General features: G+C 34.7%; 1 pseudogene; it reads right to left on the reverse strand.

The window, feature by feature from the left end:
- Positions 1-7,843: 7,843 nt before the first annotated feature.
- Positions 7,844-10,940, reverse strand: LOC112608412 (annotated as a pseudogene).
- Positions 10,941-12,702: the final 1,762 nt, after the last annotated feature.

The raw sequence follows: 12,702 nt of genomic DNA on the forward strand, positions 1-12,702 counted from the left end.
TATTTACTGTGTGCCAGATACAATAGTAAGTGCTTTGAATAAGACATTTCATTTAATTTTCCAAATAACCCTGGAATATTACATTATCATCTCCATTTTATAAAAGGGAAAAGTAAGGTCTAGGTAATCTTAGTACATTACAGAAAATACACAAAAAATTTATGGCAGAGCTAGGAATCAATTGTAGGTTCATGTGAGGCCCAAGTCCTTATTCTTAACCAACCACTTACATTATTAAAACAACAAAACAACAAAAAAGAAATTTTTATGCCAATATCCTTAATAAACATATATGCAAAAATCCTCAACAAAATACTAGCAAACCAAATCCAGCAGCATATCACAAAGCTAACCACCACGATCAAGTAGCCTTTATTTCTAGGATGCAAAGTTAGTTCAACATATGTAAATCAATAAGTGTGATTCATTATATAAACAAAACAACAGAAAAAATAATTATTTCAATAGATGCAGAAAAGGCTTTCAATAAAATTCAACATCCTTCATTTTAAAAACTCTCAACAAACTAGGCACTGAAGGAAAATACTTCAAAATAATAAGAGCCATCTATGACAAACCCACAGTCATCATCACACTGAATAGGCAAAAAGCTAGAAGTATTCCCCTTGATAATCAGAACAAGACAACGATGTTCTCTCTCACCACTCCATTTCCACATAATACTAGAAATCCCGCCAAAGTGATCAGGCAAGAGAGATAAATAAAAGACATCTAAATAAGAAGAGAGGAAATTAAACTATCCCTTTTTGCAGAAAATATGATTCTATATCTAGAAATAGTCTCTGTCCCAAAACCTTTTCTTCTAATAAACAACTTCAGCAAAGTTTCAGAATACAAAACCAATGTACATACATGAGCAGCATTCCTATACACCAATCGTATCTAAGCCAAGAGCCAAATCAGAAATGAAATAGCCATTAAAACAGTAAAATACCTAAGAGTACAGCTAACCAGGGAAGTAAAGGACCTCTGCAATGAGAATTACAAAACATCTCTGTTCAAAGAAATCAGCGATGACACAAACAAATGGAAAAACATTCCATGCTCATGAATAGGAAGAATCAATATAGTTAAAATGATCATACTGCTCAAAGCAATGTACAGATTCAATGTTATCCCTCTCAAACTACCAATGACATTTATTTTTGTTTTTGTTGCATTTGCTCTTGGGTCCTTAGAAATAATCAGCAGAGTAAACAGACAACGCACAGAATAGGAGAAAATATTCACAAACTATGCATCTGACAAAGGACTAGTATCCAGAATCTACAAGGAACTCAAACAAATCAGCAAGAAGTAAACAGATAATTGCATCAAAAAGTGGGCAAAGAACATGAATAGACATTTCTCAAAAGAAGATATACAAACAGACAACAAATATATGAAAAAAAATACTCAACATCACTAATCAGGGAAATGCAAATTAAAACCACAATGAGATACTATCTTCTGAAAGAATGATTGCAATTAAAAAGCCAAAAAATCAATAGATGTTGACATGGATGTGGTGAAAATGGACCACTTTTATACTGCCAGTGGGAATGTAAACTAGTAAAACCACTAGAGAAAACAGTATGGAGACTCCTTAAAGAACTAAAAGTAGATCTATAATTCATTGCAGCAATCCCACTACTTAGTATCTACCTAGAGGAAAAGAAATTTATATGAAAAAGACGCATGAACACACATGTTTATAGCAGCACAATTTGCATTTGCAAAGATATGGAACCAAACTAAGTGCACATCAACCAATAAGTCGATAAAAATGTGGCACATACAAACCATGCAATATTACTCAGCCATAAAAAGGAATAAAATAATGTCTTTTCAGCAACTTGGATGGAGCTGTAGACCATTATTCTAACTGAAGTAATTCAGGTGTGGAAAACCAAATACCATATATTCTCACTTATAAGTGAGTGAGCTAAGGTATGAGGACACAAAGATATACAGAGTAATATATTGGACTTGGGGACTCTGGGTCGGGGAGATTAGCAGGGAGGTGTAGGATAAAAGACTACAAATTGGGTACAGTGTACACTGCTCAGGGAATGGGTGCACTGAAATCTCAGAATTCACCATTAAAGAACTCATCCATGTAACTTAAACCACCTGTACTCCCCAAAAAACTATTGAAATAAAAATAAGAAAATCAGTAAATTGAAACTCAAGAATACCTACCGATGACATTCTGCACACAGATTTAGAAAAATATTTTAAAATTCATATAGAACCAAAAAGAGCCCAAATAGCCAAGGCAATTCTTAGCAAAAAGGACAAAGTTGGAGGCATCATGTTACCCAACTTTACAGTCTGCTAGAAGGCTATAATAACCAAAACAGCATGGTACTAGTACAAAAACAGAGACATAGACCAATGGAACAAAATAGAGAGGGCAGAAATAATGCTGTACCCCTACAATCATTTGATTTTTGACTAATTCAGCAAAAACAATGGGGAAAGGACTCTCCTCAATAAATGTTGCCAGGATACCTGGCTAATCATATGCAGGAGATTGAAACTAGACCCTTTCCTTACACCATATACAAAAACTAACTCAAGATGGATTAAAAATTTTAACATAAAACATAAAACTATAAATATCCAGGAAGATAACCTTGGATAGATCATTCTGGACAAAGAACCTGGCAACAATTTCATGACAAAGATGCCAAAAACAATTGCAAAAAACCCCCAAAAAATTACGAAATGGGACCTAATTAAACTAAAGAGTTTCTGCACAGCAAAGGAAACTATCAACAGAGTAAAGGACATACAGAATGGGAGAACATATTTGCAAAGTATGCATCCAAAAAAGTTCTGATATACAAAACCTCTAAGGAATGTCAGCAAGTCATCAAGCCAAAAACAGACAACCCCCAAAAAGGGGGCAAAGGACATCAGCAGGCACTTCTCAAAAGAAGACATACACAGGGCCAATAAGCATGTGAAAAAATGTTCAACATCACTAATTCTTAGATAAATGCAAATCAAAATCATGGTGAGAAGCCGTCTCATACCACCTAGAATGGCTAGTATTAAAAAATCAGAAAATAACAGATGCTGGTGTGGTTGTGGAGGAAAGGAAATGCTTATACACTGCTGGTAGGAATGTACATTAGTTCAGCCATTGTGGAAAGCAGAATGGTGATTCCCCAAAGAACTTAAAACAGAATTAGAGTTCAACCTCGCAATTCCGTTATTGGGTGTATATTCAAAGGAATAGAAATCATTCTACCATAAAGATACATGCACATGTATGTTTATTGCAGCACCATTCACAATAGCAAAAACATGGAATCAACCTAAATGCACATGAATGGTAGACTGGATAAAGAAAATATAGTACATATCCACCACCATGTACTATGCAGCCATAAATAGAATAAGATCATGTTTTTGGCAGCAACACAGATGGAGCTGGAGGCCATTATCCTAAGCAAACTAATGCAGGAACAAAAAACCAAATACTGCATATTCTTACTTATAAGTAAGAACTAAGCAACAGGAACACATGAACACGAAGAGGGGCATAACAGAGATCAGAGCCTACTTGAGGGTGGAGGGTATGAGGAGGGAGAGAGTAAAAAAAAAACTACCTATCAGCTAGTATAATTATTACCTGGGTGATGAAATAATCTGTATATCAACCCTCATGACACACAGTTTACCTGTATAACAAACCTGCACATGTACCCTGGAACCTAAAATAAAAGTTAAAAAAAAATTTAAAAAAGCAAAAGGATTAAACTGTTATGTGTAGGTAGTCATTGTTTAGTGAAATAATGTTTAATAAATCATTCCTTAGACATGCTTACTTATTATTTATACTGAGTTCAAACATGCTAAATTAATTGTAGTGTTTTATTTTTGCCAATAGAGCATGACTCTATCAATAAGGATATTTTTTAAAAGCCTCAGGAGATGGCATACAACATTTCTTTAATATCCTGATATTATTGGCTTGAGTAAAATGTACACTTAAAATGGAGACTAGTATTTCACAGTAAATACTAAAAAATATTGAGACTTAATAGTAAAAAATAACACCAGTGATTATGAGAAAAAATGTATTTAAACTCACATGTAACTACCAACATGTATAAATTAAAATTAGGAGCTAAGTATTAAATAAATAATTGGGCTACTTTTGACAAATATTGCATGATAGAAGATGACTACTTTATGTTTACTTTTATATCTCAAATATGAAGATAGTGACTTTGCAGTGACATCAGGAATGTATCAAATTTTCTAAAGACATATATTAATCCCTTTGTTTACGCAATCTTGTAATACATGGGCTCGGATAACCAATCCTAGAATAAACACAGGCACAATTTGATAAACTGATTCTATTCAAGTATGTTCAGTATCTTGAATAGTCTCATTCTCACTGGTTCATACTTCTACTAACTGTTGGGTGGTGCTTCTGTCTCTCTGTTCTATCGTATTGTTCTCTGCCAGGTTATCCGTTAAATATCTGTACACTGTGATGAACTAGTTTTGAAGAATTTAATCTAATATGAACAGTGACTGTCATCTGGGACAGGGGAGCATTTAGTGTCCAAGAATCACGTTTTCTTGAATCTGACTGTGGTTTCTGAGAAGATGGAGAAAAGAAAACCCACTTCAGGGTTTCGGGGCAGCCATGAAAACTCATGCTAAACAGACCGAGGGTAACTTTACAGCTTTGATGAACAGGTTTTAGAATGTGATTAAGCATAGAGGTTTTACTCATAATATTCCTATAATCCTAGAGTAGCAAAGACAGAAGATGCTCTACTTATGAATACATGCCTTTAATAGAACCAGAGTACAATTTGTTGTTTCATGACTCACGAAACAGAGGAAATCTTTTCCTCTCTATATTCTCAGCCTTTGCCTATGTTTCAGCCTCAGACAAGCCTGTACTTTCCATAAAATAAAAAATACAATTCTATTTTTGTTTCCTCTCTTATTTTACCCCCACCGTTATGCACCACAACTAAATTGACTGAGTATCTTATTCATTTTGTTTGTTTGAGATGGAGTTTCACTCTTGTCTCCCAGGCTGGAGTGCAATGGTACGATCTCGGCTCACTGCAACCTCTGCCTCCTGAGTTCAAGTGGTTCTCCTGCCTCAGCCTCCCTAGTAGCTGGGATTACAGGTGCGCACCACCACGCCTGGCTAATTTTTGTATTTTTATTAGAGATAGGATTTCATCATGTTGGCCAGGCTGGTCTTGAACTCCTGACCTCAAGTGATCCACCCGCCTTGGCCTCCCAAAGTGCCGGGATTATAGGCATGAGCCACGGCACCTAGCTTTATTCATGTCTGAATCGGAGCGTTCAACTCAGTGCCTGGCATTCAGTAAGTATTTGATGAAGGCTTCCATTCAATTCAGTTTCTGGTGATCAGCTCAATAGGCATTTGATAAATTCTTACTGAAGCAATATATAGTATTGTATATATACAAAATATAGATAAAACAAAGTAACTACAATTACCTAAAGATGTCTTATTCATGTTATTTTAGTTTATTTTATTAGATTTTGATGATTATCCTTGCTTTTCTGAAAATTTCATAATTGGATATTTATTCATTAACTTGGTTCTAATTTTGTTAAGCCATATTTTTTCATTAGTAAGCAGACAGCATTTAAAAGAATAGACATTACTCATAGTCTTAAGATCAAATTTTATAATCCAATTTATTGATAAAATACCTGTGCCCAGTAATTATTTTGAGTAGTATTTATTTAAAATATTTTTGATGAATTATATGATGCTCCCAGTCTAAATTAATTCTCAAAACCACAGTGTTAAATGCTTCAACTTCCTTATTTTACGAATTTGTTTTCACTATATTAGGCCTTTCCAACCTTTATATGCTTTTAGAATAATCAATTTTTACAAAATTGCTACTGAAATTTGATTGAGACCTTATGTAATTATAAAAATCCTTTTGGAGAAAATAGACATACTGAATATGAAATGATAAAATGATAAAATTTATGAACACAGTATGCCTTTTCATTTACTTCGTTTTTCTAAAATTTTACTTATGAATTCTTGTTTTTTATTGTTATCTTGTATTTTTTGTTACATTTTTTCCTATGTTGTTTTAATAAATTGTAAAATGTGTTTTTTATTTTTAATTGTGTTTGCTAATACATAATTGGGTTATTTGAACAGTACATTTTCAGAGATGATGGTTAATGATCAATTGCAAATACTAATTTTGCAACACTATAGTGTATTTGTACAAGAATATTTGCTGAACTAATTCAGTGATGATCTAATTGAATTATTGATACTGAGATCTGAAATAATCTAAAAACAATTGTATTAGATCATTCTGACACTGCTATCAAGAATTGCCTGAGACTGCATAATTTACAAAGACAAAACAGTTTAATTGACTCTCAGTTTTGCATGGCTGGAGAGGCCTCAGAAAATTTATACTCATGGCGGAAGGGGAAGCAGGAATGTCTTATGTCGTGGCAGGTGAGAGAGAGTGTGTATAGCAGGAATTGTCAAACACTTATAAAACCATCAGATCTTATGAGTGTGCACTATCATGAGAACAGCATGGGGGAAACAGTCCCATGATCCAATCACCTCCCATCAGGTCCTACCCTTAACAATTGGGAATTATGGGGATTACAATTCGAGATGAGATTTGGCTGGGGAAAAGAGCCAAACCATAGCTAAATATTCTAAAATAATTAGAAACATTTTCAAGAAAGTTTATCTCTGTTTATTAGAACATAAACTGTATATACTACTATTATTTTGAATATATTTAATTTGAATTTGGTTGAATTTTTTGATGTGGAACCACAGGCACAGAGGATCAGCTGTATGTGTGTGTATATATATAAAACACACGTATATGTATGTTAAAATTATTAAATTGAACATTTTAATATGTGCAGCTTATTATATACCAGTTTTGCCTCAACAAAATATTTTTGAAAATTAAAATTTATTACAAACAAAAAACCATGGACTATATAAAAATATTTGTATTTACTTTCATATTACCTATTTTTTGCTACCCAGTCAAAATTTCTCAACAAAATTCATAAATTAAAACATTTTAATTTAGTGAAATAATTGTCTTTCCAAATTATCATTTAAGGATAGAAGTTTCCACATCATATGGCAACCTCAAAAAGCTTTAAAATCTGTATCTCACCTGAGGATTTTTACTGAAATTACCTAAACTCAAAGAATTCAAGGAATGAGAAATCTTAAAGGTTAAAATCTATTTAAATAATGCAAATATTAAAATATTTGTTTAATTATTAGAAGCCTAATCTCCTTTATTCATCACAAAGTTTTTGTATAGACCTTTTAAATATATAAAGCATTGGCCAGAACTCTACTTACAGACTACGAACTTCCATTAATTCCCATGTCTTTAGTTAAAATCATAGCCATATTCACAGGGGATACAAGTGAAAAGGAGTGAGGTTCTAATAACTACAATGAATAGAGATTCTAACAGGATTAAGCCAGGAAACCATACTTCTTGCCTGCTAAGCGTAATATGAATTTTCCGAAGTACAGGGGGATAAATAACATGATTAGAGCCTTTGGCAGGCCTCTGAAATGGGTAAGCAAACATTTGCATTTACTTGAGATAAGTATGCTCGAATGACATGTACTTGGAACCAGAATATGGAAGAGTGAAACTAGTAGAAGCTTTCCAATTTCAATTTTAAAATTTCCAGGTTTTCAATAGAGCCTGTACTACATTAGCAAACAGCATAAAAAATGATTACAGAACAGATGGTTTTTTAAAAAACAAATTGGCAGGTGACGGCTATGTACTTAATATATCTTTGGTTTAAGAAGACTGGAATAATGATTAGAGGCCAAAGAATCCCCAAAATGTAAATTGCCATTTGGATTCTACATGATTTATTTTCTTTGTCTTAGTGTGTTTGAGATGCTTGTTTGGCTTAGAAGCTTTGAGGCTCTTGTTGGAGGTTGTTTATTTGTTTTTGTTTGAAAGAACCTGAAGGGTGGCAGAGCTTAGGCACTCTCAGATTCCGATTAGTTGTACAATTTTTTTTCTTACTTGATGTTGACTGAAGTTTTGCTGAGTTACATGCTGTGATTATCAAAGACTTCTTCCAAGTGGGAGTCCTGCTTGGAGATGATTCAGAAACTGGAGGAGGTATCACAGAATCAAGATGGATGGCTTTAAAAGCTGCAAGGACATGAGATGAAATGTACAGCTTCTAACTCTCTTAGCCTGGTCTACTGTACTAGACTGGAGAGGTGTCTGAAGAAAAGTGGGTATAAACTGCATGTCACTAATTTTATCACTTGGCAAATGATAAGGCTCTTGAGCATTTACAGTCATGTTCAAGTTTGTTTCAGAAAATGTACTCTTAGCCACATCCATTGTTAATGTGGGCCTGATGAAAAAGGCTGGTTTTCCAAACCATAGTTGCTTTCTTATTGCAAGTCATATGTAAAGCCTTCATCCAGATATGCGAAGCCCTGACACATGTCTTGGATTGCACCTTCGCTGGGGATCTCCCTATGTTGTGGCTATATTCATTCTCTCCTGGCATGGTCTGTTGGTCTGGGAAGGCTGCTGGAAGGTTGTAGCACTTGAGGAGGAATTTGTTTCCAGGGTGTTTTGGTATATTTATCAGTATGTGTGCATTTTTCCTCCTTAATTTTTGGTGGTGGTTATAGTAAATTGCAAACTGAAGTTCTATTTGTTGGATCTTTTCATCTTTTGTGTTTATTTTCTCTTTAACTCATTTTATTTCATTTAATAAATCTTCATTCTCCTATACTTCATCACCAACTTCTGGTTCTGTACTAGATGGCAACGATAGTTGAATATCATGCCATGAACCATTTCCTTCATGCTGATGCAGGAGGTGTTTCAGCTTGAGTAACTGAGTTTTTACAAAGGTCCAATCCTGAACCATGTGTTGGAGGGTCATCTCATTCAGCATCACTGCATTTTCTGGTACATCTACAAACATTTTCTGAACCTGGAAAAGGGGTGTCTCTCCATAGCTTTCAAAATGACCCAAAGAAGGTTCACTATAGGGAGAGCCTCCACTCATATTACTTTTTCCATGGTAATCATAGTGGTTAGGATGACTGAGATGGTAGTGTTCCTGTCTACTCAACTTCTAGGGTGACCTTTTCCACAATTCTTCGTGAGGCTGTTGAACACTTCTGTCTGGTCAGTCAAAGCAGATCATATTTTCATGCTCCACATTTTCAAGATGTGTATCATAAGGCCATCATCCTCAAATTCACAAAATTCAAGATTATTCAAAATATCTATACTGTTCATTTCATAGGACTCATAACTCCCAATTGGATAGACATTTCCAGTGGGTTCCAAGCCCTCTTCTTTCCACATGTATGTTCCATTACAGCTATCAGATGGAGAGTCCAAATGAAGAACTAGCTCTAAAATCTGTCTGGTAAAATCAAATTATTCCTAGAAGTATGTTTTGCATATGCACTCATGTTAGAGATGTTTATATCTATTTATCAGTTTCACTGAATGATTTTTCATTTTCCTTGAGAGAATCAGATATATTCTGGGGTGGTACCTTTTCATATTTTTCTTCTTTGAGATAAATTTCCTCTAGAGTTATTCAAGTTCTGTTGAAGTCTTTTGCACCTATTAAATATTCTCTGAAGTCTTCACTTAAATCATTGTTATCAGAAGATGATAAAGAAGACAAGGAAATATTATTCACACCTTCACTCAGGTATCTATTTTAGCATCATGGTTCATGGTCTATTCATTTTCTGTTCTATAACTTTCATTTTCAGTTAATTATTGGTCCTCATTAGTAGCTTTATCCTTAGCCCAAACTGTAGCATCATCTTCTACACATATGTCAGCAGGTGGATTTCTATTTCCATTAATTGTGATCCATCAAAGTCCCAGAAACTTGAGGCCAGCTCGATTTCAGTGGAAAGAGATGAACCATCCAATAACCTAAAGTGAAAGTTGCACCTGGGCCATTGTAAAGCCAATTTCTTTACACCAGCAGCATAAGACCTAATAAATCCTTACCCCAAATATTCACTCTCATTTCATACTTCTTATTGCTGATAGTTTCTCGTTAGCATACATGAGTGCAGAGGTACTCTAATGGATAGCTGTTAGTACTTACAAGACTGTAATATCTATAGCTCTAATTAAGGAGTGTGATCTGGTTATAGATGAAGGTGCAAGAAATGAACTCTGAATGGAATGTGAACAGTTGTGGGACCTTACCATTTTTGTCACTAGTAATATGCATAATATTGTCTGAGGATTGAGCTAAGCTTTTTCTAAAACTACTTCTAGGAGCACAAGAGTTTGCTCTAGGTCTTTGCGTGCTATTGAAATTCAGTGGGTTTCCATAAATTCCATTCAATGGTGATTCTGGAGCACTGACTGAAGAATATAACATCCTTCCTAATAATGTGCCTTTGAAGAATTTACCCAAGTTAGATGGTCCAGAAAAAGTCCTTTGATTTAACTCCTCTGCAGATGACACATAGTGGATGGCTTTGCTAACTTTGATGTGTATAAAGAAACAGTTTTCAAATCTCCCTTTATCCTGTCTTTTTTTTTCCAGACATTACTTGAATAGGAACATGTTTTTCAGGATCAATTAATTAATGATGAATTTTGAGTCTTACTAGGCTCTTCAGTACCTTGTGTACTAAGTCGGTATTTATTTGCTTTTCTCCAGTTAAATGAATGGGATGATGGACAATCAGAGCCATTGTTTATTATGTAACTTTTGATGTTACTACTCTTAGAAGTTCATAATATATGAACAGGTTTCCCATTTGACATTGGCTGCACTGTACTTCTGAGAGATTTTGTTCAATACTTTGGTAACTTAGAATCCAAAAATGTCTTGATCAGTGTTTCTCCATCCATTACCTATGAGGTGCATTTTTTTCTTAGAATTTAACATAATGTATAGGGGTGAAACACCAACATTCCAATATAAGATCACAAAGGATCTGTGCATCAGTAATTTCCACACTGCTAAGGTGTAGTCTAGAAACAGCAACCCTAACCGGATGAGCAGCCTACCAAGATGAAATTGCAGTTATTGAAATAGAAACTCAAGCTTAGACAGGAAGGACCACCTCAAAGGAGTCATTCTTTTTTTAAATTGGTCAAGAAAGTAGGTGCATTTAAATACACATGTGTGTGCATACACACACACACACACAGATATACACACATATATCTACACACATAGATATAGAAAAGAGAAGGAGATTTGAATCCATAGCAACTGAGGGATCCACCCGTTTTATCTCAGAATGTACTCTAGAGTATGTCTTTCTTTGGGCCGGTGCAAGGTCGTGCTGCCTCCTTTGCTGCAGCCCAGCTGTGGGTTGCCTAGCAACCTGCTATTGTTGCCTATCATGTTCAGGAGAACATTTGCTCCCGAATTATCATAATGTAATCATAATATGTGATCCAGATTAAATGCCAGGAGAACACAGGATTTCATTCTGTGTTTTCGGTCCGATGCATGTCTTAAGGCTTTCGTCAGATTGATTTATTTTACAAAGTAAGATTAAATTCGAGGAATCTTAAGTATGGCTGAGTTCAAATACATGCACTTCATAGTCCTGTAAACTGTTTTCTAGGACTGCTGTAACAACGTTCCACAAGCGGAGTGCCTTCAAATAAATGTATTGCCTCACAGTTCTGGAGGCTAAAATTTCAAAAGCGAAGTGTTGGCAAGGTTTGTTCCTTCTGGTGGCAAGGAGGGGAAATCTTTTCCATGCTACTCTTCTAGTTTCAAGAAGTTGTCGGCAATTATTGGCATTCCTTGACTGATAGACACATCATGCCAACCTGTGTCTCTATCACCACAACAAGGTAGTGTTCCCCTCCTGTGTCTATCTGTTTCCAAATTTTCCTCTTTTTACAAGGACAGAAGTCATTAGATTAGGGCTCACCCCAATCCCTTATTGCCTCATTTTAACCTTATTTCATCGGCAAAGAAACTATTTCCAAATAAGGTCACATTCACAGGTACGGAGGCTTAGGTCTTAGACACAGCTTTTTGGATACACTCTTCAATCCATAACACCTGATTTACTTAGCCTCCTTGTACCTCAGGTTTCATGTGTACAGAATTGGGATAATGATCAAATCTACTCCACATAGTTGTAAGGAACAAATGAGTATATTAGTGTAATCTTCTAGATTTAGTCTCACATATATTAAACTACAACTAACATTAATTTGCTTTTCTTCCACTTTCAACTACAACCCTTTGGTCTACTTTTCATCTGCTTTTGGTTTCCCTAGGAACATAATCCCCTGATATCCCATTCTATGATTTTATTACATAAACGATCAATGTATTCTTTATACCCAACCAAACTTTGCTTGAGGCTTAGATAACCTCTTTGTATAGGTAGAATTGCTTTCAATGAGTATGAAGTACATCAGTGTTATCATGGAGTATCATATTCAAATTGATAAATATTGTCTAGCTAACTGTTCAAATTTGTATAAATAGAATATGATGTATTAGATTTTAAAATAATACAAACATGGTTGGGTATGTATGATTATGTTGAGTGAAAGGATATGCGTATCATCTGAACCAAGAAGCATCTCTTATTTTCCATTGTAATTTGATTCTGATCAAAGTACTTCATAAACACAA

Source organism: Theropithecus gelada, chromosome 15, assembly GCF_003255815.1.
Source record: "Theropithecus gelada isolate Dixy chromosome 15, Tgel_1.0, whole genome shotgun sequence".
Classification (NCBI taxonomy): domain Eukaryota; kingdom Metazoa; phylum Chordata; class Mammalia; order Primates; family Cercopithecidae; genus Theropithecus; species Theropithecus gelada.